This window comes from Dasypus novemcinctus, chromosome 2, assembly GCF_030445035.2.
Source record: "Dasypus novemcinctus isolate mDasNov1 chromosome 2, mDasNov1.1.hap2, whole genome shotgun sequence".
NCBI lineage: Eukaryota > Metazoa > Chordata > Mammalia > Cingulata > Dasypodidae > Dasypus > Dasypus novemcinctus.
In genome coordinates this window covers 80,104,936-80,131,535 of record NC_080674.1, presented here as the reverse complement: position 1 = coordinate 80,131,535, position 26,600 = coordinate 80,104,936, and the positions used below count along the sequence as shown (strand labels likewise).

Sequence of the window (26,600 nt, the reverse complement as noted above, 5' to 3'; positions counted from 1 at the left end):
CCTCTTGCTCCTTCCCAGTCAGTCCACACCACCCAAGGTAAACACTCTTCTGATTTCTATTCATCAGAGATTATTCTGGAAACCTGGATTTGAGTCCTGGTGCTGATTATAAACCATATAACTTGAGACAAATTATCTAAATTCCAGGAAACGGACTTTGGCCCAGTGGTTAGGGCGTCCGTCTACCACATGGGAGGTCCGCGGTTCAAGCCCCGGGCCTCCTCGACCCGTGTGGAGCTGGCCCATGCGCAGTGCTGATGCGCGCAAGGAGGAGTGCCCTGCCACGCAGGGGTGTCCCCCGCGTAGGGGAGCCCCACGTGCAAGGAGTGCACCCATAAGGAGAGCCGCCCAGCGCGAAGGAGGGAGCAGCCTGCCGAGGAATGGCGCCGCCCACACTTCCCGTGCCGCTGACGACAACAGAAGCGGACGAAGAAACAAGACCCAGCAAAAAGACACAGAAAAAACAGACAACCGGGGGAGGGGAGGGGAATTAAATAAATTAAAAAAAAAAAATTATCTAAATTCCCTGACCCACAGTTTCATCATTAGTAAAATGCATTAATAAAATAAAATAAAACTGACCTTGGAGGGTTGTTGCAAAGTATATTAGGGCAATGTAACAGCTTTCTAATAAAGATCCCTAGAATGTGGTGAGCTTAAGATCTATCAGTTTATTTCTCTTTTGTGGCACCATCCAGGACAGGTGCTCTTTGTTAGTGGTTGGCTTAGGGATCCAGTCTGGCAGCAAGCCATGCTTTCTAAGATCACTCTATTCTTCACCAACCCAACCAACAGGAAAGAGGAAATGAGCATGGAGGAGGCAGCCTCCTCCCTAAAGGCTTTGACTATAAAGTGCCTCTTGCTGACATTCCACTGGTAAAGGTGGACATGATCTTGCCTGGCTTCAACGGAGTCTGGGAAATGTAGACCCAGACTGGACAACCAGATTCCAGTTAGGACTCTTGCTAGCTAAGAGCACAGATTTTGGTATAAAGCCACTGCACAAGGAGTGAAGGAGATAATGCACATAAAGTGCTTAGAACTGCCCCTGACACAAGGTAGTGAGTGCTCAAATATTAGCTGTTTCATTATTAATTGTCTCATGCATAGGAATTAGGGAAAAAAAGCTTGTCCTTAAACCTGACCACAGAATGACTATTTCTAGGAAAAATGTGCTGATTTCATGATCTTATCTTGCCAGTTTTGATTGGCAGCTATGAGCACATTTCTCAGCCCCTTCTCTCTAAGGGCCTCCACTCCTCTTCCCCAAAGAGCTTCTCAAGTTCTCGCTAGAGTGACAACCTTGAGAGCCCAGCTTCAGGTGCTGAACTGCCCCATTTCTTGTGATGAGTTAAGAATTAGAAGACAAAATATGACAAATGGGCACTAGATTTGCTACATTTTCCAGGCCAGGTTTGGTCACACTCTGAATTCATGCAGACCAGTGTGGAGACCCTGGGAGTCTTTCCTGCTTGCTCTGGTACTGGCTACCTCCCACTGTGCTGCCAGACTGGTCGGGAGGGAGAGTGGGAGTGTAAGAGGATAGCTGAGGTTGATTGATTATAAGCCTTCCAATGCCATAAATAATACCAGCCCAAGTCCCACTAGCCGTGGAAATTTGCAGCAGGAAACTAATGAAGTCTTTAATTATAAAGTCCTAGCTATTTAGTCTTCCTAGGAGTCAGAACTTCTAATAAATGTTCCCTGGCAGACACCGTGAGCCAGAGGTGGCACTATTGTGCAGCGTGTCAAGTGTGAGGATGGAAGACCACCTCCAGGCTAAATGCCAGGAGGCTGGAATATGGGCTGGCTCATGACCTCAGCAGATGGGTGCCAAGGAAAAGAATCCCCTCACTGCCCTTTTCCCTGCCCCTTACCCAAACTTCTGCATTGCCCAGACACATGTGAGGAACTGGGCCACAACTAAGGAAGGATCACTTGCACTTAGCTCTTCCACAAATACCACCTGGCTCTTTAACAACTTGTTTTCAGCATCTCCATGAGTAATTATCTTGCAGGTCCACACAATAACTGTGAATAAGGCATGATGACTTCCATCCTGCTTATTGTAATTTCTAGCTGTGACCAAGAGGAAGCATTTCTTGGAATAGAAAAAGAAGTAAGAATGAGTCTTTCCTTTAAGGTGGTGGACTTGGCCCAGTGGTTAGGGCGTCCACCTACCACATGGGAGGTCCACGGTTCAAAGCCCGGGCCTCCTTGACCCGTGTGCAGCTGACCCATGTGCAGTGCTGATGCGCGCAAGGAGTACCATGCCATGCAGGGGTGTCCCCCGCACAGGGGAGCCCCACGCGCAAGGAGTATGCCCCATAAGGAGAGCCGCCCAGTGCAAAAGAAAGTGCAGCCTGCCCAAGAATGGTGCCACCCACACGGAGAGCTGACACGACAAGATGACGCAACAAAAAGAAACAGATTCCCATGCCACTCACAACAACAGAAGTGGACAAAGAAGATGTAGCAAATAGACACAGAGAGCAGACAACTGGGGCAGGGGGAGCGGAGGGCAGAAGGGGAGAGAAATAAATAAATAAATCTTTAAAATAAAATAAAATAAAATAAAAGCAACATAAAGAAAATATGAAATTAAGAAGTAAATAAAGTAGCATGCTCTTGTAAACAGCACGCAGAAGAGAGATGCCCAGTTTTGGGGGGACTGCCTAAGGCTGTGACCATGTGAGGTGACCATTTGGGCTATAATTACTCCACTGAAGGATCCAGAAAGTTGAAGCTGAGTTGCTTTTTTTTATTTCTAGCCTGGGGCCCGATAAATTACCTCAACTTTCCACCTAACTTCACTTGTCCAGCCAAATTACAGGGAGTTCATTTAATTACCTTGTCCCTCACAAAGTTCAAATCTCAAGTCCAAGAGATCCTGCTTTGAGAACAGCCATGGCACTTGAGCCACCCCAATGCTGTCCTTGCAATGACTGAGGGGAATCGATGCCACGATGGGGCAGGTGAGCAAGAGAATGCCATGCTTTCTGAACACTAAGAGCTCAATAGACCCTACCAAGGATTTCCTATGGAGGTACCAACAGAGAGGAATCCTGTGTCAGAAGCTTTCAAAGCTCCTTCAGGTGGTAAACAGGGAAGCTGAAGGAATCAAGAGTAACCCAGATCAGCCTGACTTCAGGCTGTGAAGGTGGCCCAGAGCGAGGCTGAGTTAAGAAAAAGTGCCCTATAAGGACCCAGCGCTGTCTGCTGAGATGCGTGCAAGCCTCAAAGCATTTTTACTTGGCCTGGAGCCTTAGAACCCATTCAGCTGGTGATTAATTGCAGGAAAGATCCTGGGAAATACATCAGGAACAGAAAGTGGTTTGTATCAGTGTGATCATTAAAATTTGATCAAAAGCTGGATTTGGCTAGTTACCTTTTCAGGGTGTTTTCTAAGTTCCAAAAAGCAGTTCCCTAGCCTGAAGACAGTTGTTTTCAGCCTCCCCAGCGGCTCTGGCTCTGAGAAAGGAATTTTCCCTTTCTTTACACAACAACCCTCTGCACTTGGTCCAGAAAAGGGGGGTGTCACCTAGGGGTCACAGCAGAATGGATTCCACCTTCTCACTTTCATAAGGCTGTGCTTGTATCCTGGGAAACATTCATTAAACACTGGAGTTGTGTCCAGGGAACTGCCTCCTTATTCTTTCTTTTCTAAAATTTATTTATTGAATAGAAGGCAAATGGAAAGACAGTTCTGAACTTTTACTTTCTCTTATAATAAAATCATTAAAAATATTCAACTGTCAGGCTATTCTCACTCTACACACTTACAGTTAGGCAAAAAGAAACAACTATTTCCAACTATAAGAGAACCTACCTCATTTTTTCAAAACCCTTTCCTTTGTGTGTTCCTTAGTTTTGCAGGCACTGTCTCACAATAGTGAACACATCTCTTTTCATCTTTAGTTGCCATTAGTTTGGGAAGCTTTCACCCTGGCAGTCTAAATTGCAGAGATTTTTAGCTACTTTGTCTGCTCCCTTATGTCTTTGGCAGCCCATGTGGGGCTGGGAGTTTCCAGGATGGCACTGGTATAAGAAACTAAATTTGGGCAGGTAAGAGGTAAAGATTGATCTACCTTAAAGGTAACATCTATCCCATTTACACTCTGTGAAAAATATTTGCATAGCCAGAAAAATACAAATAGTGAATATTGATTTTTTTAAAATGTGCTCTATTTGGGAGAATGGTGAGTGGGAAGAAGGGATATTTGTCGGGGAGAGGAGAAAAAGGGAAAGGTTTCAAAGAGTTAAATCTAGCTCTTCCACAGTAGAAAGTCAATAGATAAGGTCTAATATATGAAAATCAAGAAATTCACCTGAATTTTAACATGTAATGTTTTCATTATCATACAACCCAAAATATTTTCTAATTTTCATTATGTTTCTTCTTTGACCTAGGGAAAAATATATGATCAGATTTGCATACTTACGGACATTTTCTAGTATCTTTTTGTTACTGATTTCTATTCTAAATGCAATGTGGTCAGAAAGCCCATGCCGTATGACTTCAGTCCTGGGAAATCTGTTGAGACTTGTTTTATGACATAGCATATGACTAATTTTTATATCTATACATGAAAAAAATATAAATCTGTAGTTCTCAAATATTCCATATTGTCTATCAGATTTTTTGTTGATCTTATTGCTGAAGACGTCTATGCTGATACCACCAGGAGGGTCATTTCAAGTGGGTCTGCCAAGTGAGATGCCACCAGGAGGGCCTGTTCAAGTGGGACCTGAGCTCACAACCAGAGAGGCCAAAGTGGGACTCCAACCCACAACCAGAGTGTAAGCACTTTAGTAACTATCATATGCCTGGGAACTGTACCTGGTAACAACCTGTTTGGACTAAGGTGGGACTCAAACCTACAATCCTAATCCCATAACCAGAGTGGGTCTCGAACCCATGACCAGAGACCAGACAGGTTTTGCAAAATAGTAGGCACCTTAACAAAGTTACTCATCCAAAAGATATCTTTACCCAGAACTGTTTCCTCTCTCAAAATTAAACTGTGCCTGAGGGCTGATGCTGGCAGGGACAGGAGAGAGTCCCAGTTGTTGAGCCTCTAGACGAAACAGTCTAGGTGGCCACTCAGGGTTGTTGACTGGAAAACTCCTCTCACAGGGGTTGTGGAGCCTCGGGCAGGGGTCTTTAGGACCGTCCCTTTGTGATTGCCAGTTGATACCACCAAGGGGGTCTGTTTGCCCAAGCCACAGAGAAACCAATACTGAGTCACCAGGATTCCTAGGAAAGAAAGAGTATTGCATGGTCAGCCAGGAAGGAGAGTGGAGACAAGAATCATATCAGTCCCCCTGAACAAAATGGGTGCTGGGTTTTATACCATCTGGGGAAGCTGGACTTAAGGGAATGGCCAAAGAAAAGGTGAGGTGCCACAGGCCAATCTGTTTAGGGAAAAGTGAGGTTAAACGGTGGGGTGAGATGTGGCCAATCTATCTTGGGAAAGGTGGAGTTAAATGGGGCATGCTGTTTCAATTAAGCTGAGTCGTACAACGGATGCTTAGCATGCTCTGTAAGCAGAACCAGTTTGAACTGGCTTCAGCAACAGTAACTTTTCTCATGAGGTGGCAAGCCTTCTAGGAATAGACACGAAGAGGTGAGATATTTAAACAGAACTTTCTGGAAACTTCTACAGTAAAGGTAAGGCTACTCTGAAAAATGAGTTAGCGAGTTGTGGTTTCAAGGGGTGAGAAGGTGAGGATTTCATTACCAATTTTGGCCTGCTGTTCTACTAGTTACAAAGTGTAAAACTCCAGCTAAAATAATATTTTTGTCTATTTTCTCCTTTAATTCTGTCAAATTTTGCTTTTTATTATTTTGAAGCTATATTTTTAGGAGGATACAAATTTAGAATTGCTATATATTCCTGACAAAATATATTTTATCATAGTTGAGAGTTCTTCTTTGGCGATAATGTTTAATTTATTTGATATTTATAAAGCTACACCACATTTCTTGTCATTATTATTTACATTGCATACTTTTATTCACCATTTTTCAAATTACTGTAAAATGCAAATCATTTTTTACACCATTTTGAAGCTATCTGACTTTCAGTTGGCTCATTGCATTGTATGAAATTACTGATATTTTTGGGTTTATTTGTGGGTAATTTGCTATTACCCTGATTTGGTCTACATTTTTTATTTCTCTACTTTCTTTGTTTTTATTTCAGATTTTTAAATTATTTCATTTTTCCCATCTCGTAGCTTAGAAGTTATATCCTATTTTGCATATACATAACAAATGCATTCTTCACAAGTCTAATTAAATAGTCATTGTTGCCCTCTGTCTTAGTTTGCCACAGGGCTGTAGATGCAAAGTGCCAGAAATAGGCTGGCTTTTATAAAGGGGATATTATTTGGGGTAGAAGCTCATAGTTCTGGGAAGCAGATGTGGTTCAACTGATAGAGCATCCGTCTACGACATGGAAGGTCCAGGGTTCGATCCCCAGGGCCTTCTGACCCATGTGGTAAGCTGGCCCACACACAGTGCTGCCGTGCACATGGAGTGCTGTGTCACACAGGGGCGCCCCCACATAGGGTGCCTCACGTGCAAGGAGTGCACCCCGTAAGGAGAGCTGCCCCGCATGAAAAAAATGCAGCCCGTCCAGGAGTGGCACCACACACACCAAGAGCTAACACAGCAAGATGACACAACAAAAAAGAGATGCAGTTTCCCAGTGCCTCCAGATAATGCAAGCGGACATAGAAGAACACACAGCAAATGGATACAGAGAGCAGACAACAAGGGGGAAGGGGAGAGAAATAAATAAAAGAAATCTTTGAGAAAAAAAAACCTTTTAGTTCCGACACAGTGAAATGGCTAAATCATGGCACCATCAGAGCTACTTTCTCACAAAGTCAGCTAACTGGTGATCCTAGCCTCTTACCACATGGTGATCAGGCAAGACTGCAGGTCCTTTGGTCTCTCTGTACTTTCTCTTTGAACTCAGCTGTGGCCAATCGTTCATCTCTCCCTGGACCTCAGCTCCTTGAGCCTCTGGGGGCTTCTCTCCTTAATCTCAGCTGTGGGTGAACCTGGAGTCCTGTCTGTCATATGGCCAGATCAAATATTACAGCTTCCTTTCTCTTTATGTCCCTCCGTCTCTTTGTGTCTCAGTTCATATCAGATCCAGCAAAAGGGTGGAGACCCTAGCTGGCTTACACTTCACTGGCATAGTCCAATCAAAAGGCCACACACCCATAAAATTGATTAGTTCAAAAACATAATCTTTTTTTTTTTTTGATTCATAAAAGAACTTCAAACTGTCACACCCTCTTCCTGAATAATTTAAAGATCTTAGAGTACTCTAATTCCATTTACTTCCCTCCTCAGTTTATATGCCACTGCAGTTGCATATTTTAATTCTTTATATATTTTAAGCCTACCAAGACATATTATTATTTGCTAAGCCAGTGTTAAGTTTGAATAATCTTTTCCATTTTCCTTGATTTCTTCCTTCATCATCAAACCTCATCTGGACTCATCTTCCTTCTGACTGAAAAAATATCCTTTAGTATATAGTTCTCCATTTCCTATCCCACCCTGGTACTTCATAACCTTTATTCTAGTTCTGCTAGTTAGAAATACTATCAGATTTGTTTATCAAAGAGACATTTTTGTATTCACTCTTAATATACTTTTAGTCACTTTCTTTCAGCACTTTAAAGATAACACTCCATTTCTTTTGCTTTTATATTGTTTCTTTTAAAGTCATCTGTCCTTTTCACTGTTGCTCATTTGAATGTAATCTGTTTTATAATCTGGATCTTTTAAAGATATTTCTCTTTCTATTTGGTTTTATCAGCTTTGCTGTAATATAACTAAATGTGGTTTTCTCTCTTTTCTCTTTTTTAAAATTCTGCTTGGAGGTCATAAGTTATTTTGAATATATGGCTTAACATTTTTTCCATCAGCTATGGAAAATTGTAATATTCAAATATTCCTTTTACTCTATTATCTCTCTTGCTCTCAAGCACATGCTATCTTCTCAATATAGCCTCTTTTACTTATCCTCTTTTGTGCATTATCCATTATATTATCTCTTCATGATTCATTCTGATTTCCTCTGATCTAGCTGCCATTTTACCAATTTTCTCTTCAGCTGTGCCAAACAGATGTGTTAAACCTATTCACTGAATTCTCAGTTTCAGTAGTTGTATTTTTTATTTATGGAATTTCTATTTTTTTCTGATAGGTTCCAGTTCTTGCCAAAATTACAAATCTTTTCTTTAATTTCCTTAACCATAGTAAGCAATTAAAGTATTTTTCATCCTAATTCCAATATCTGAAGCCCCTTCCATGGTTAGATATTTCTGCTGCTTTTTCATGTTATGTTATCTCAACATGTGCCTGGTTATTTTATATTTTAAAAAAATAGATTTGTAGGTTTAGACCCGCACCCACAAAGAAACCATGTGGAAAATGCATAGTTCCTGCATATACACTCTCACATGCACAGTTATCTGTAATATTAACACTTTGCATTTGTGTGGTACCTTATTTACAATTGAGGAAGCAATATCATTATAATTATACTATTAACCATAGTCCCTACTATACATTAGGATTCAGTGTTTGTGATCTATAGTACTATGTTTGTTTGTTTTTAAATGTTATTCCAGTAACATATATACAACCTAAATGTCACCTTTTAACCACATTTAAATATATAGTTCAATAGTGTTAATTAAGTTAAAAAATATTATGCTACCATCACCACTATCCATTACCAAAAGTTTTCCTTCACTCCAAAGAGAAACTGTGTACCAAATAAACATTAACTCCATTTCCTGTCCCACCCAGCACTTTGTAGTCTTTATTCTAGCTTCTGACTCTATGAATTTTCATATCAGTAAGATATGAAATAAGATTTGTATCTGCTTATTTCACTCCACATTATGTCACCAAGGTTCATTCTTGTTGTCTCATGCATCAGAACTTCAGTCCTTTTCACAGCCAAATAATATTCCATTGTTAATGTATACATTAAATGTGTATACATATACCACATTTTATTTATCCATTCATCTGTTCATGGACACTTGAGTTCCTTCCATCTTTTGATACTGAATGATGCTTCAGTCAGTATCAGTGTGCAAATAGTTTGAGTTCCCACTTTCAATATTTTTGGAAATATACCTAGAAGTGAGACTGCCAGGTCATATGGTAATTATATTTTCTTAACTTTCTGAGAAACCACCAAACTGTTTTCCACAGTGGCTGCACCATTTTACATTCCCACCAACAGGGAATAAGTGTTCCTATTTCTCCATATCCTTTCCAACACTTGTTATATTTTTATTTTTAGTGGAAGCATTCTAGTGGGTATGAAATGGTATCTCATGATTTTTATTTACATTTCCCTTAGGCTAGTGATGGTGCATATCTTTTCCTGTGCTACTTGGCCATTTGTATAAATTCTTTAGAGAAATGTCTATTAAATTTTCTGCCCATTTTAAAATTAGGTTGTTTGTCTTTTTATTTTTGAGTTACAGGATTTCTTTATATGTTTAGGATATTAAACCCTTATCAGAAGTGTGGTTTCCAAATATTTTTCCCATTCAGTAGGTTGTCTTTATTCTTTCATGCTGAAGTCCTTTGATGCACAAAAATGCACAATTTGATGGAATCCTAGTAGTCTACTTTTTCTTTTGTTGCTCATGCTTTTAGTGTAAAGTCTAAGAAGTCATTGCCTAACACAAGGTCTTGAGGATACTTTGCTGTGTTTTATTCTATGAGTTTTATAGTTTAATCTTTGTATTTAGGTCTTGGGTTCATTTTGAGTTAATTTTTGTGTATGGTGTGAGGTAGGGTTCTGTCTTCATTCTTTGCATATTGATATCCAGTTTTCTCAGCATAATTTATTGAAGAGACTGTTCTTTCCTCATTGAGTGGACTTGGAACCCTTCTTAAAAATCAACTAGCCATGGATGTAAGGATTTATTTCTGGACATTCAGTTTGATTCCATTAGTTTTTATGCCTGTCCTTTGCCAGTGACATGCTGTTTTGATTAGTGTGGCTTTGTAATAAATTTAAAGTTGGAAAGTGTAAGTCCTACAACATCATTTTCCCTTTCCAAGCTGTTTTTGGCTATTCAGGGCCCATTATCTTTCCAAATTCTCTATTTTTGCAAAGAAAACTGTAGAAAATTTGAGTGAGATTCTGTAGAATCTGTCAATAACTTAGAACTGACATCTTAATAATATTTAGTCTTCAGTTCAAGAATACGGAATGTCTTCCATTTATTTATTTAAGTCTTCTTTGATTTCTTTTAGCAATGTCTTGTAGTTTTCTGTGTATAAGTCCTTAACATAAATTTATTCCTAGATATTTGATTCTTTTATTTGCTTTTGAAAATGGAAATTTTTCTTGATTTCCTCTTCAGAATGTTCATTACTAGTATATAGCAATGTTCCTGATTTTTTCATATTGATCTTGTACCCCACCACTTTGCTGAACATATCTCTTAGCTCTAGTGGCTTTGTTGTGAATTTTTCTATATTTTCTATACAAAGAATCCTGTCATCTGTAAATTGGGAAAGTTTTACTATTTCTTGTCCAACTTGAATTCATTTTATTTCTTTCTCTTGTCTAATTGCTCTGGCTAGAACTTCCAGGACAATATTGAATAATGGTGGTGATAGCAGGCATCGTTGTTTTATTGCTGCTCTTAGGGGAAAGGCTTTCAGTCTTTTACAATTATGTATGATGTTTGATGTGGTTTTTTCACATCAGGTTGAGAACATTTTCTTCTTTTCCTCTTTTTTAAGTGTTTTTATCTAAAGGTGTACTGGATTTTGTTAAATGCCTCTTCTTCATGAATGAGATGATCATGTTTGGTTTGTTTGCTTTTTCTTCATGCTATTAATTGATAGCATTAATTAATTTTCTTATATTGGACAACTTTTGCATACCTGGGATAAACCGTACTTTATCATAGTTTATAATTCTTTTAATGTACTGTTGGACTTGGTTTCCTAGAATTTTGTTGAGGATTTTGCATCTATAGTCATAAAGGATATTGGTCTGTAATTTCCTTTTCTTGTGGTATCTTTGCCTTTGGTGTAAGGGTGATGGTGGCCCCATAGAATGAGTTTGGAAGAAGAAATAGAAGAGTTTGAGCAGGATTGGTGTTAATTATTCTTGAAATGTTTGATTAAATTCACCAGTGAAATCATCTTTGCCTGGGCTTTTCTCTTTTGAGAGGCAAGTGATTGCTTGATTCAATCTCTTTATTTGTTATTGGTCTGTTGAGAGCTTCTAGTTCTTCTAGAGCTTCTGTTGAGAGCTTCTAGAGTCAGTGTTGGTATTTTGTGTGTTTCTACGAGTTAGTTGGCATCCAGTTGTTCATAGTGTCTTTTTTTTGAAAGCGGTACTAGAGATTGAACCCAGGACCTTGTATATGTGGAGCAGACACTCAACCACTGAGCTACACCCACTTCTGCATAGTACCCTTATACTTGATCCTTTTTATTTCTGTGGGGTTTCTTATAATGTCCTCTATTTCATTTCTGACTTTATTTGCATTCTCTCTTTTTGCCTGTCAGTCTTATGAGAGGTTTGTAGATACTATTAATCTCTTCAAAGAACAAACTTTGGGGCTTATTGATTCTTTTATTTTCTTTAGTTCTCCATTTCATTTAGTCTGCTTTAATCTTTATTCCCTCCTCTCTCCTTATTTTGTGTTTAGTTTGCCCTTCTTTTCCTAGATCCTTCAGATATGAGGTTAGGTCTTGATTTAAACTGTTCCTTCTCCTCCTCCTCCACCTCTTCTTCTCCTTGTTCTCCTCCTCCTTCTTCTTCATAACCATGTTTTGGATTTTTTAAAAAAAATTTTTTTCTTTACTAAAGAAGTTGTGGGTTTACAGGACAATCATGCATAAAATATAGTATTCCCATACATCACATCATACCACCACCTTGCATTGTTCTGGAACATTTTTAATCATTGATGATATCACATTTTAATAATTGTACTATTGATTAAAGTTCATGGTTTAACGTAGGGTTCACTGTTTGTGTAGTGTAGTTCCATAGACTTAATTTTTCAAGTTCTGTTATCATTTATACAATCTAACATTTCCCCTTTCATTCATATTCAGAGGTATATTTCTGTGCTGTTAATTGCATTTACAATGCTACCATCACCACCATTCATTACCAAAACATTTCCATCATTCCAAATAAGAACCCTGTACATTTTAACCTTTAACGTCCCATTCCCTATCCCCACCCCATTCCCTAGTAATTTGTAATCTAGATTCTGACTCTATAGATTTGCTTGTTCTAGTTATTTCAAATCAGTGAGATCATACAGTATTTGTACTTTTGCGTCTGACTTATTTCACTCAGTCTGTTGTCTTCAAGGTTCATTCATATCATCATATGTATCAGGACTTCTCTTTCATCTTTTTTAATGTAAGCATTTAGAGGTATAAATTTTCCTCTCAGAAACCCATAAGTTTTAGTTTAGCATGTTTTTTACTTTCATTTGCCTCAAGATATTTCCTAATTTCTCTTCTGATTTGCCTTTGACCTATTGTTTAAGTGTGTATTGTTAACATGCACATATTTGTGAATTTTCCAGTTCTCCCTCTTTTATTGATTTCTGGCTTCATTCCATTGTGCTCAGAGAAGATACACTGTATGATTTTAATATTTTTAAATATATTGAGACTTGTTTTGTGACCTATCATATGGTCTATCCTAGAGAAGCCCATGTGCACTAGAGAAGTATATAATATCTTTCAAGTCTTCTATTTCTTCTTGATCTTCTGTCTATGTTCTATGTATAATTGAAGTTGATGTATTGAAGTCTACTATTAATGTAGAGCTATCTATTTCTTCCTTTAAATCTGTCAATATTTGCTTCATATTTCTTAGAGTTCTGTTCTTAGATACATATATATTTATAATTTTTATGCCTTGTTGAATTGACCCTTTTGTCAGTATATAGTGACTTTCTTTGCCTTCATAAAAGTTTTTACTTTAAAATCTATGATATGGGAAGTGGATACAGCTCAAGCAATTGGACTCCTGTCTGCTATATGGGAGTTCCCGGGGCCTCCTGGTGAAGGTGAGCAGGCCCATGCAGAGAGCTGATGCAACAAGATGATGCAACAAAAAAGAGACACAGAGGAAAGACAATGAGAGACACAACAGACCAGGGAGCTGAGGTGGCTCAAGTGATTGAGTGCCTCTAACCCACATTGGAAGTTCAGAGGATCAGTGTTTGGTGCCTCCTAAAGAGAAAATAAGAAGAGAAGATAAGCAGGCACAGAAGAACATGCAGCAAATGGACACAGAGAGCAGACAGCAAGTGCAAATGGCAAGGCAGGGGGAACAAGTAAATAAAATAAATCTTAAAATAAATAAACAAACAAATAAATAAGTCCATTATATGATATTAGTATGGCTACCCCAGCTCTCTTTTCATTACTGTTTCTGTGATACGTTTTTCCATTCTTTCATTTTCAGTCTACTTATGTCATTAAATTTAGATGAGTAATTAAGGTGTGTAAACAGCATATAATTGGGCATACTTTTTCATTCTTTCTGCCAGCCTCTGCCTTTTGACAGGAGAGTTTAATCCATTTACATTTAAATTAACTACTGATAATCCAGATCTTCCTTCTGCCATTTAGCTATTTTGTCTTTTAAATCTTATATCATTTTTATCATTCAATTCTTCTATTAACGGCTGTTTTCACAGTTATTTTTCTAATGCAATTTGAGTATTTTAGCCTTTCTTTTTCTATATATTTTTCAGATATTTTGTGGCTACCATGAGTTTAAATTTAACATCCTAATTCTAAAACAATCATGTTTGATTTCATACCAGCTTAACTTCAATAACATAAAGAAACACTGTTCCTATATCCCTCCCACTTCTCAACAATTTCTGTACTTGTTCCAAATTATGTCTTTATATATTGTATGTTCAAAATCATAGATTTATCATTTATTTTTTATGCATTTGCATTTTACAACATGTAAGAAGTAAAAGCAGAGTTATATACCTAAAAAAAATCACAATTCAGTGGTAATGGCAATTTTAATTACCCGTATAGTTTCCTTTATTAGAGAACTTTATTTCTTTTTTTTTTTTAAAGATTTATTTTTATTTATTTAATTCCCCTCCCCTCCCCTGGTTGTCTGTTTTCTGTGTCTTTTTGCTGCGTCTTGTTTCTTTGTCCACTTCTGTTGTCATCAGCGGCATGGGAAGTGTGGGCGGTGCCATTCCTCGGCAGGCTGCTCCCTCCTTCACGCTGGGCGGCTCTCCTTATGGGTGCACTCCTTGCTCGTGGGGCTCCCCTACGCGGGGGACACCCCTGTGTAGCACGGCACTCCTTGCGCGCATCAGCACTGTGCATGGGCCAGCTCCACACGGGTCAAGGAGGCCCGGGGCTTGAACCACGGACCTCCCATGTGGTAGACGGACGCCCTAACCACTGGGCCAAAGTCCGTTTCCCAGAACTTTATTTCTTTATGCCACTTTGATTCATTTCTACTGTCCTTTCCTGTCTATCTGAAGTACTCCCTGCAGCATTGCTCGTAGGACAAGTCTAGTGGTGGTAAATTCCCTCAGCTTTTGTTTATCTGGGAATGTCTTATCTTTCCCTCAATTTTGAAAGGCAAGTTTGCTGGATATAAAAAGTTTGGTTGGAAATTGTTTTCTTTCAGCACTTTAAATATTTTGTCCCACTGCCTTCTTGCCTCCATAGTGTCTAATGAGAAATTTTCATTTAATCTTATTGGAACTGCCTTGTACATAACACATTGCTTTTTCTCTTGAAACTTTCATAACTCACTTCTTGGTCTTGGAATTCAATAGTTTGACTTCTCTGTGTCTGGATGTGGTTCTCTTCAAGTTTATTCTTTTTGTTTTTGTGGTTCATTGGTTTTGTTGGATGTGCATATTCCAGTGTCATTAAATTTAGGAAGTTTTCTGCCATTATTTCTTTGAATATTACTTCTGTCCCTTTCTCCCTTTCTTCTCCTACTCAGACTCCAATAATGCATATTTTAGTACACTTAATGGGGTCCCACTGGCCTTTTAGGCTCTTTTCATTTTTTCTTTCCTTTTTATTTCTTCTCCTCAGCCTGAATCACTTCAATTTTCTTGTCTTTGAGGTCACTGATTCTTTCTTATGCCAGCTCCAATCTTCTGTTGAAGCCCTCTAGAGGATTTTTCATCTCAGTTATTGTAGTCTCTGACTCCAGTATTTCTGCTTGGTTCCTTTTAAAAACTTCTATCTCTTTATTGAGAATCTCATATTGTTCATTCATCATATTCATTTTATCCTTTATTTTTTTCTCTGTGTTTACTTTATCTCCTTAAGTATATTAAAGATATGGGGTTTTTTTTAGTCTTTTTCTGGTATGTCCAAAGTGATCTTCTTCATTGATGGTTTCTGGATTTTTATCTTATTTCTTTAGGACATCATTTCCTGTTTTCTTCTTTATTTTATAATCATTTTTTTGCACACTGTACATTTTAATATTTTCAAGTGTTAACTCTGAGATTTAGTCCCTGAACTGTCTGTTCCTTAAGTTTGTATCCAGCTATTGAGATGACAGATTTCACTGAGTACCAGTCGCTAACAAAAACAAAAAATTAATGCAAAAAAAACCCCACAACTCCCCACCTTTCACAGTCTTTACAAATTGGCTCTGTGATTGCTGGTGCTCTCTTTTAGAGTTTAGCTTTCCTATGTAGTAGATCAGCCTGAGGCAACTATAAACTATAAGACCCTCTGTCTCCTTTCTGAGCCTGCGTCTTGTCATGGGCTTGTGCTTGCTCAGGATCTTAGGAATTCACTCATGAACATTTCCTCTACTCCCTATTAAATTGCCACCACCACTCCCACCCCCCCACCACCCCCCATGCTCTACTGCATGTCTTAAAATGAGCATTCTTTTGCCCCAGGTTGCTTGGACTTAGATCTTTCTGCATTAGCTGTTTGTAAGCTGCTTTGCCTGCCGGGCAAGTTCTGGGTGAGTGAGCTAGATGAGACATGAGATTCCTGGTTCAGTCTTTTAAGACTGTCACATGAAAGATTGGCACTAGCATCCAGGCACTCTAGTATGTAAATAGGGGTTACTTTGCTCCCTCCAGGACAGGACCAGGCATCCACAATGGGAGTGCGACCTGGCTCCACACCATGCTAGAGGAAGAGAGTCCAGCAAGGGTGCCATGATCTTCTCCTACCATTTTTAATGCTGTGTTTTCTTGATTTGGAACTAACCTATTACTACAAACCTTTGCCTATTGTCCAGGGTTCAGAGGTAGATGGCTCTGCCAGTTTTTCAAAGATTCTGTGGGAAATTGATACACTAGAGCATCTTACACTGCCATCTTGGTCAATTGGAACTGATATTTTTTAATTGTGTACCCAAAGTTGTAGTTGAAACATTGCTTGTAAATTAATTTTAGGTATACAATGATATTTTCTTTCAAAAAGGAACACTAGCAATTTAGATTACCTCAACCCTATTTCATAGATAAAGTAATTTGAAGTTGAGCTTCAGTCCTTGTGAGGCTTTTCTAACTCCAGTACACACTTATTCCTAAAGTAGCCCTCTGGGGTCTCAACTAATAGTAATGGAGTTCAGTAGCATTTTCCATTGATGGGAATTAAATTTGGCACCCTAGCTCAGTGTGACTGTCAAAAGTGCCCCTGAACCTTTCAGCCTCACCATCACTTCTTTCAAAGTTTGCTTAACTGCCCAGGGTAAAAACATCTGCACATACTAAGTCACCTACCTGGACCTCTGTCATCTAGCCTGGAAATTCTTTACTATCTGAATAGTTTTCAGATGTGAGAAGGTAGTTTTTATATTTGTCTTGCTCTTCCCATTTACCTCAGAGGGTAAATTGGCTTATATTAGCCAGTGTATCACTGCTAGAAGCTCAGCAATTTTTTAAAAAATGTGTATCACATCATTGCAACACTGACATTAAAAATGTATATCTCAACCTTTCTGGGCTCCCCAGAGAGGCATCCATATGGAGTTGTCCTGAGTTTCTTCTGTTGTAACTTAAAGGGAAACTTAAGCAAGTCTGGAGACTTTGATCTGGAGATGAAGGAGAAGGATGTCGTCAAATACCTTGCAACTGAAATCTACTTAGGTGGCACCAATCTTGACTTCCAAATAAGTGATGCATCTACATCATAAATCTGAAGAGGACCTGGGAGAAGCTTCTGCTAGCAGCTCTTGCCATTGTTGCCATTGAAAACCCTGCTGATGTCATTGTCATATCCTTCAGGAATACCAGCCAGCAGGCTGTGCTGAAGTTTGCTTCTGCCACTGGAGCTACTCCTACTGCTGGGCACTTCGCTCCTGGAACCTTTACTACCCAGATTCAGACAGCCTTCTGGAAACTACATCTTCTGGTGGTGACCTATCCCAGGGCTGACCACCAGCCTCTCACAAAGGAGTCCTATGTTACCTGTCTACTATTGCTCTCATGTAACACAGATTCTCCTCTGTCCTATGTGGATATTGCCAGCCCACACAACAACAAGGGAACTCATTCATTGGTTCTGATGTGGTGGATGCTGACCATCTCCCATTAGCACTGTGGGAGGTCATGCCTCATCTCTACTTCTACAGAGATCCCAAAGAGACTGAAAAGGTAGAACAGGCTGATGCTGAAAAGGTTGTGACCTAGGAGAAATTTCAGGGTGAACAGACTGCTCCTGCTCCTGACTTTACTGCTGCGCAACCCAAGGTAGCACACTGGTGTGAAGGAGTGCTGGTGCCCTCCCCGCCTATTCGGCAGTTCCCCACTGAAGCCTGGTATGCTCAGCCTGCAACTGAAGACTTGTCTGCAGCTCCCACTGCTCAGGCCGCTAAGTGGGTAGGAACCACCAAGTGGTCCTAAGCTGCTCTTCCACAGGCTCCAACAGAAAGTGGAAACAAGGTTGCTGGAAAATAACACTAGTTTCTATTTTTAAAAATTTAATATCTCAACTCCAGAGTAATTTATTCAGCCTTTATACCAATATTAGATTATAAAAACTCATTCTTCTATATTAAAGTCTAGGAAGAAATTTGACTGAATTATGGTCATGATTTGGGAATTTTAATTTGTTTCTTATGGTATATGGTAAACTGATCAAAGGTTTTTTTTTTATTTGAAATCTTCACCTGTAACTTTCAACCTAATTTGGATATATTCTCAGTGGGTAAGAACCTATAAATAAAGAATTGCCTAAATTTAGATCAGCTTCTATTGTTTTAGGGAAAGTCTGAAAATGTTTTGTCCTTGAAAAAAAACTCAGTCTTCAAATTTGTTTTCTATTCTATTTTTCTAAGATTTTTCCCCCACCTTCCCACAGAATTTTTAATTCCTTTCCCACTGGCTGCCATCTTGTACCAGAATCCCAGAGAATTCTTACTTTATAGGAGCCAGCATCATGGTCATAAGACAGCAGTAAAAGGGGATTTTCTTTTTAATAAAAATAGACAACTGTAGCTAAGGTTTAAGATTACCAGAGACCAATGAAATTATTTGGGTATTAGCATATGCTGGGGTCTTTGGAATCTCTTGGTATTCAATAATTCCTAAATTCAGCATCTTTTAAAAGCAGATTGATGTGTTTTTTTTGTTTAATATTTTTTCCAGCAGAATAATTCTAAATACTATCCTTCCTCATAACTGTAACATTTAAATTGGTTTAGAGGGAAGTGGACTTGGCCCAGTGGTTAGGGCGTCCGTCTACCACATGGGAGGTCCACGGTTCAAACCCCAGGCCTCCTTGACCCATGTGGAGCTGGCCCATGCGCAGTGCTGATGCGCGCAAGGAGTGCTGTGCCACACAGGGGTGTCCCCCACATAGGGGAGCCCCACGCGCAAGGAGTGCGCCCCATAAGGAGAGCCGCCCAGTGCAAAAGAAAGTGCAGCCTGCCCAGGAATGGCGCCACCCACACAGAGAAATGATACAACAAGATGACGCCGCAAAAAGAAACACAGATTCCTGTGCCGCTGACAACAGAAGCGGAAAAAGAAGACGCAGCAAATAGACACAGAACAGACAACCGGGGTGGGGCGGGGGGAAGGGGAGAGAAATAAATAAATAAATAAATCTTAAAAAAATAATAAAATTGTTTAGAGCAGGGATTCTTAACTTTTTTTGTTCCATGGACCCCTTGGCCAGTCAGGTGAAAACCGCAGACCCCTTACAAAGTCCACACTGTACTGTTTATTATTTAATAAATACATCACACCAGCACCAACAGATCCCCAGAAGAATAACTTTTTCTTTTAATTTAAATTCAAGCTCATTGATCCCTTGTCAAGAACCCCTGGTTTAGAGTATATTGGATCTGCTCTAAACAATCAAGTACTTTTTAAAAAAACATTTATTTTTTATTTATTTCTCTCCCCACCCCACTCCCCCAGTTGTCTGCTCTCTGTGTCCATTCGCTGTGTGTTCTTCTGTGACCGCTCCTATCCTTATCAGCGGGACCGGGAATCTATGTTTCTTTTTGTTGCGTCATCTTGTTGTGGTCAGCTCTCTATGTGTGCGGCGCCATTCTTGGACAGGCTGCACTTTCTTTCATGCTGGGCAGCTCTCCTTATGGGGCACACTCCTTGCTCGTGGGCTCCCCTACGCGGCGGACACCCCTGTGTGTCTTGGCACTCCTTGCGCGCATCAGCACTGCACATGGGCCAGCTCCACACAGGTCAAGGAGGCCAGGGGTTTGAACCATGGACCTCCCATGTGGTAGGCAGACGCCCTATCCATTGGGCCAAGTACGCTTCCCTCAAGTACTTTTATAAAGATTGGTGGATATAGACCTGACAAGTTTGTCCAATACAATCTTGGTAGTCCCTTTCTGAGGCATGCAGATTAGAAAATTCTTGCAAGTAGATGATGACTCCCCTTCTGTGGCACTGGATGCTTCCAGTTAGTGAGCAAATGAGTGAATGACTATAGCTTCTCGAATGGAACTCTTGTTGGAATTACAGCATAACCTCTACAGTAGAAATGCTTGCTGGCCACGGACTGTGTCAGCTCCAGTCCTCACTTCAAAACTTATTTGCCCTGTGACTCATGTTCTCATGATTCTTTTCCACAAGGTAAAGAAGGATATACTTATGGTATTCTCACAGAGTTATATCACCCAAGCTATAATGCATTGATTTTCAGATGACCTGAGTGATAAGTATAATATTGAGAATATCAGAAATCAGCAGAAATATGTATATTAAATAATATATATTAAATAATTCCAGCCTTTTCTTTCCTTCCTTAATCACCATTAAGTAGCTAGCTTCTGATTCTGCCCACAGGTAGTATTGGTTCTCTCCAGAATGCTAGATGAAAACAACATGACAGATATTCATTTCTTATTCAGGTCTTATCACCCAGTTCCAACCCAGAGCTCTCTGATTTGTCTGCTACTCTGACATTCCCAGCTTCTACTGTGTTCTTCTGTGTCTGGTTGTATTCTTGTCAGTGGCACCTGGAATCTGTCTCATTTTTTTGTTGCGTCATCTTGCTGTGTCAGCTCTCTGTATGTGCAGCGCCATTCCTGGGCAGGCTTCACTTTTTTCACGCTGGGCAGCTCTCCTTACGGGGTGCACTCCTTGCACGTGGAGCTCCCCTACGTAGGGGACACCCCTGCATGGCAGGGCACACCTTGTGTGCATCAGCACTATGCGTGGGCCAGCTCACCATATGAGTCAAGAGGCCCTTGGTTTGAACCTTGGACCTCCCATGTGGTAGGCGGGCACCCTATCTGTTGGGCCAAATGTGCTTCCCTACATTTTTGATATTGTTCTTTCCATATACTTTTAGGCATTTAAGTAAGCTGTGTAATTCATATATGTATATAGATTTTGTTTCTTGTATATAGATTTTTGTCAATGAACATTATATCAAAGTTATGCTTTCAAAAAAAAAAACAGTTATCAAGCACTTCAGAGGACATCAGTTGTTAACTTTTCTGCAGCCCCTTCTCCAATCACTGGGCTCATGCCAAGACTTGCTGTCATCAGAGACAGTAGTGATGAGGCTGCTCCCAGGAGAGCTGGTTCCATGAGCAAACTGAAAGCAAGAGATACACAGAAATTAGGGGTAAAAGTGGGAAAGAAAAATGAATGACGGTCTGAAGCGGATGTTAAGTTTGTGCACACCCCATGCAGACATAGGGAAGACAGCATTTTGCTACTTGGATTTTAGCTTCATGCCTGAAGGACTTGTAGAAGTTCAGTTGATTCACTTTGCTCTTTTTATTTCTCCAAAAACACACTCCCCCTTACCTCTTTCCTTATCCCCTGGTAACTTCTAATCTACTTTCTATCTCTGTGAATTCACTATTCCTAGTCTTCTTTTATGAGTGATATCATGCAATATTTGTCTTTATGTGCCTTGCTTATTTCACTGAGCATGATGTTTTCAGGGTTCTTCCATAGTGCATCATGTCTTACAACTTCATTCTTATGGCTGAATAATATCCATTGTGCATACATACCACATTTTGTTAATCCATTCATTTGTTGATGGGCACTTCAGTTTATTACCTTTTGGCTAGTATGAATAAACAATTTTGCTCTTTATCACCCATTTGTTCCTGCCAAGGACCATAGAGGAATCACTTCTACCAGGCAGGTTTCCTGGATTAGATCAGGCTAGACTGCACCAGAAAGCAGGAAACAAAGGTACTGGGCCATATGTCACTTGACAACCCTGAGAATGTTTCTTACACATTGTTGGACACGATTTTCATCTGCAAAGTAAAGAGAGTTGAACCAGATTCAAATTATTTGCTTGTGTATTGCTTAACAGAGTTTGAAAAACTACCTTCTCCTTTATGCACATTTATGTTATGGAAATTTTACATGATTCTTTCTCCTCCTTGGAATTATTCCATACTACTTTCCCCCCAAATTTAACCCTGATATATATCTGAATGCTTAAAGTCTTTTTTTTTTTTTACCCTATTATACTTCAATGCAACAAAAGTATGTAAACAAATTAAAATAAAAAATATTTCCTGGTGGAAATATAGCTCAAGTGGTTAAGCACCTGCTTCCCACATATGATGTCCCAGGTTCGATCTGCAGCACCTCCTGAAAACAAATGAGAGGGCAGGGCAAGACGGTATCTGAGTGAGTGCACCCTCGTCATCTCTCCTGCAAAAAACCAGCTGAGTGGGGATAGAATCCTGCCTGGGTGAGCAGTTTTGGGAACCCACAAAGCAGGAGGTTTCTGGACATCGATCTGGAGAGAGCGCGACCAAAGGAGTACATGCTCAAGGTAAAACCGCGGTTTCTGACACTAGAGCCAGAGACGGTGGGAAGGCAAAACCCTTCCCCTTGGGCTGATAGCCACAGCATTCCCTCAACTCTGTCGGGTCACATGGCGGCGTTTCCAAGCCCCATGTTCCCCAAACATGCAATCCGCGATCCCATGTTCCCTGAACCTCGCATTCCCAAACCCCTCATTCCCCATATCCTGTGTTCCCCAAACCCGTGTTCCCTGAACCCAGCACTCCCCCTCCCTGAACCCCGGCATTCCCCTAGCCCTCCGGTCTCAGACAAACTCCAAGAGTGGGAGGGGTGCAGAGGGGCCCAAGGAGTGCAGATTCAATTGTCTGGTCCCCCCTTTTTTCGAGCTTGGAGGAGCATGCCAGCTGGCTTGGGGAGAAGCTAAGAAGAGAGGAGAGGTGAATCTGCTGAGACAGCCCAATTTACCTAAATGCCCTGGGATAGGGAAACTTGGTCTGGGAGAAGGTGGAGTCAGAAAATTAACTAGTCCGGCACAGCACACCTATGGGAGGGGGACAGTAGGAGTGCTTGTAGGCTTCCAATAGCATATTTAGGGTTCCCGGCAAGGTGCAGGTGCTCTCCCTCAAAGAAACAAAGAGTCACTATTTTCTGTGAAGAGTTGGTTTACCAGGGTCCCATAGGATCTTGGACAGGAGCTCTCACATGGGCTTCCGGCTGCCCTGGGAGAGAGGGAAGTGAAGAAGGGAGAAAAGGGGAAGGATAGACTCCTAAGCAGTTTATTCAATTGCAAAGAGGATTCCTTGCTTGAGGCCTTATCTGGTTGTTTTTTGTTTCTTTGTTTTCTTATCTTTCCTTCCTCTTTATCCCCCCATGGCCCCTTTTTTTTTCTTTCTGTTATATGCTTCAGGCAGTGTTTCTTAGGGTCTGTGCTTCCTCACTCTCGATTTCCTCTTTTTTGTGTGTACTGATTTTGGCTACCAATGCTATCCCCTTTCCTTTACATCTTTCTATTTCCATCATCTATTGTTTCTCTTACATTCCACCTCTCTTTGTTTACCCCCAATTTTTCTGACTTTTTATTTCTAACATGTCTATTCTGTTTTCTATCTTTTATTCACTCCTTATGTTATTGTCCTTTCTTTTCCCTTTCCCTCTCTCCTGACCACACTGGCCTTTTAATTCATACTATATTCCTCCCCATAATCAGTATACTATCTCATTATAGGTACTCCACTTTTTGACTGTTATAACTCTACACAGCTTACATGAAGTTAATATCCATTCGCCTAGGTCTCACATGGTTTTTCTGCTAACATTTACTATCAATACTACTATTGTACTTTTTCTTTTCTTACTTCTTTTGTTTTCTCTGGCCCTAATATTTTCCTTCAAGGGAACTTAGGCAACAAATAGGAAATAGAATAAGAACAAAGTGTCAAAGACAAGACTTAACAAGTACACAAAAACATCACCCTGAGACTAGATGGAGAAGCTAATCAACTGAACAAACCCATCAAAATAAAATGATGAACAGATAGCAACAAAAAATTACAAACCATACCAATAATCAGGAAAATATGGCCCAATCCAATGAACAAACTAAAAACCAGGAAGGGGAGCAAAACATTGAACAACTAATCAAAGCTCTAAAAACATATATCATGGACCAATTTAGTGAAGTGAAGGAAGAGATTAAGGATATTAAGAAAACACTTGGAGAGCATACAGAAGAAATTGTAAACATAAAAACATAACAAATATGGTGATGAACAGCATAATCCAAGAAATCAAAAATACACTCTCAGCAAATAACAGCAGATTTGAAGAGGCAGAGGAAAGAATTAGTGATGTGGAAGACATTACAACTGAAATCAAACAGATAGTAGAATTGATCAATAAAAAGATAGAAAAATCCAGCAGGGACTTAGGGACCTGAATGACAATGCAAAATGCACAAACATGTGCATTATAGGCATCCCAGAAGAAGAAGAGAAGGAAAAGGGGACAGAAGGTGTGTTGGAGGAAATAATGGCTGAAAACTTCCCAACCCTATTGAGGGAGATGGATGTACATGTCCAAGAAGCACAATGCACCCCAAACAGCATAAATCCCGAGAGGCCTACCTCAAGGGATATACTTGTGAAACTATCCAATGCTCAAGACAAAGAGAAAATACTGAAGGCAGCAAGAGAAAAGACAACCATTATATACAAGGGAAGCTCAATAAGGTTAAGTGCTGATTTCTCATCTGAAACCATGAAGGTAACAAGGCAGTGGTATAACATAGTCAAGGTACTAAAAGAAAAAAATTTCCAGCCAGGAATACTCTATCCAGCAAAGCTGGCATTGAAAAATGATGGAGATTTCAAAAGATTCACAGATAAATAGAAACTGAGAGTATTCCAATAAGAAACCTGCCCTTCAAGAAATACTAAAGGGAGTTCAGCAGGCAGAAAGAAAAAAACAGGAGACACAGAATTGGAGGAGAGTGTAAGAACAACTAAAAAGACAAAAAGAAAAAAAATGACATACACAAATCCAAAGAAAATATGGTTAATGTAAGTAATTCCTTGAGAGTAATAACACTGAATGTCAATGGATTAAACTCACCTGCCAGGGGACACAGATTGGAAGAATGGATAAGGAAATATGACCCATCTATATGCTGTCTACAAGAAACACATCTTAGACCCAGGGATTCAAGAAGATTGAAAGTGAACAGCTGGAAAACAATCTTACAGGGAAACAATAACCTAAAAAGGGCAGGAGTGGCTATATTAATATCAGACAAAATAGACTTTAAATGCAAAACTATTGTGACAGACAAAGATGGATGCTACATATTAGTAAACGGGGTAATCTTTCAAGAAGAAAGAACAATCATAAACATTTATGCATCTAATCAGGGCACCTTCAAATATGTGAAGCAAACACTGGAAAAACCAAGTGAAGGAATAGATGCCTCTACAATTATACTGAGGGACTTTAATACACACTATCACCATTGGACAGAACATCTCAACAGAGAATCAATAAAGAAACAAAGACTTTGAACAATATATTAGAGGAGCTGGACCTAATAGACATATACAGAACATTACACCCAAATACAGCAGGATATACATTCTTCTCAAGTGCACATGGATCATTCTCCAAGATAGACCACATGCCAGGCCACAGAGAAAGTTTCAGTGAATTCAGAAAGATTGACATTATACAAAATAATTTCTCTTACCGCAGTGGAATGAAGCTGGAAATCTGCAAGGGCCAGAGACCAGATTAGGCACCAAGATATGAAAGTTAAACAGCACACTCTTAAATGAACAGTGAATGTAACAAGGTAGTTACAGAAATCAGTAACTACCTTGAAACTAATGAAAATAACAACACAACATATCAAAAGTTATGGGATGCAGAAAAGCTGCACTGAGAGGGAAATTCATAGCCATAAATTCATACATCAAAAAAGAAGAAAGAGCTAAAATTGAAGACTTAATTGCACACTTTAAAGTATTAGTAAAAAAAAAAAAAACACAACAAACTAACCCCAAAGGAAGAAGAAGAAAAAAATAACAAAGATCAGAGCAGAGCTAAATGAAATGGAAAATAAGATAGTGCTAGAAAAAATAAAAAGAGCTGGTTTTGAGAAGATCAATAAAATTGACAAACCCTTAGCTTGACTAACAAAGAAAAAAAGAGAGAAGATGCAAATACACAAAATAAGAAATGAGAAAGGGGATATCACCACTGACCCCACAGAAATAAAGAATATCATAAGAGAATACTTTGAAACACTTTATGCCAACAAGAAGGACAATTTAGAGGAAATGGACAAATTCCTAGAAACATGTAAGCGGCCTACACTAATGAAAGAAGAAATGATGATCTCAACAAACCAATCACAAGAGATAGAATCAGTCATTAAAAATCTCCCAACTGACAGCAGACTTGGCCCAGTGGTTAGGGTGTCCGTCTACCACATGGGAGGTCCACACTTCAAACCCCAGACCTCCTTGATCCGTGTGGAGCTGGCCCACGTGCAGTGCTGATGCACACAAGGAGTGCCCTGCCATGCAGGGGTGTCCCCTGCGTAGGGGAGCCCCACACACAAAAAATGCACCCCGTAAGGAGAGCTGCCCAGCACAAAAGAAAGTGCAGCCTGCCCAGGAATGGCGCCCACACACAGAGAGCTGACACAACAAAAAGAAACACAGATTCCCGTGCCACTAACAACGACAGAAGTGGACAAGGAAGAAGATGCAACAAATAGACACAGAGAACAGACAACGGGGGAGGGGGGGCGGGGAGGAGGGAGAGAA

General features: G+C 39.8%; 1 protein-coding gene and 1 pseudogene across 1 annotated transcript in view; both read left to right on the top strand.

Annotated features, from left to right (window-relative positions):
• The window catches only part of ARSB (arylsulfatase B), a 344,495-nt gene that overhangs the window by 216,665 nt on the left and 101,230 nt on the right, over positions 1–26,600 (top strand). The window lies entirely within an intron of this gene.
• Positions 17,091–18,048, top strand: LOC105744800 (small ribosomal subunit protein uS2B-like; annotated as a pseudogene).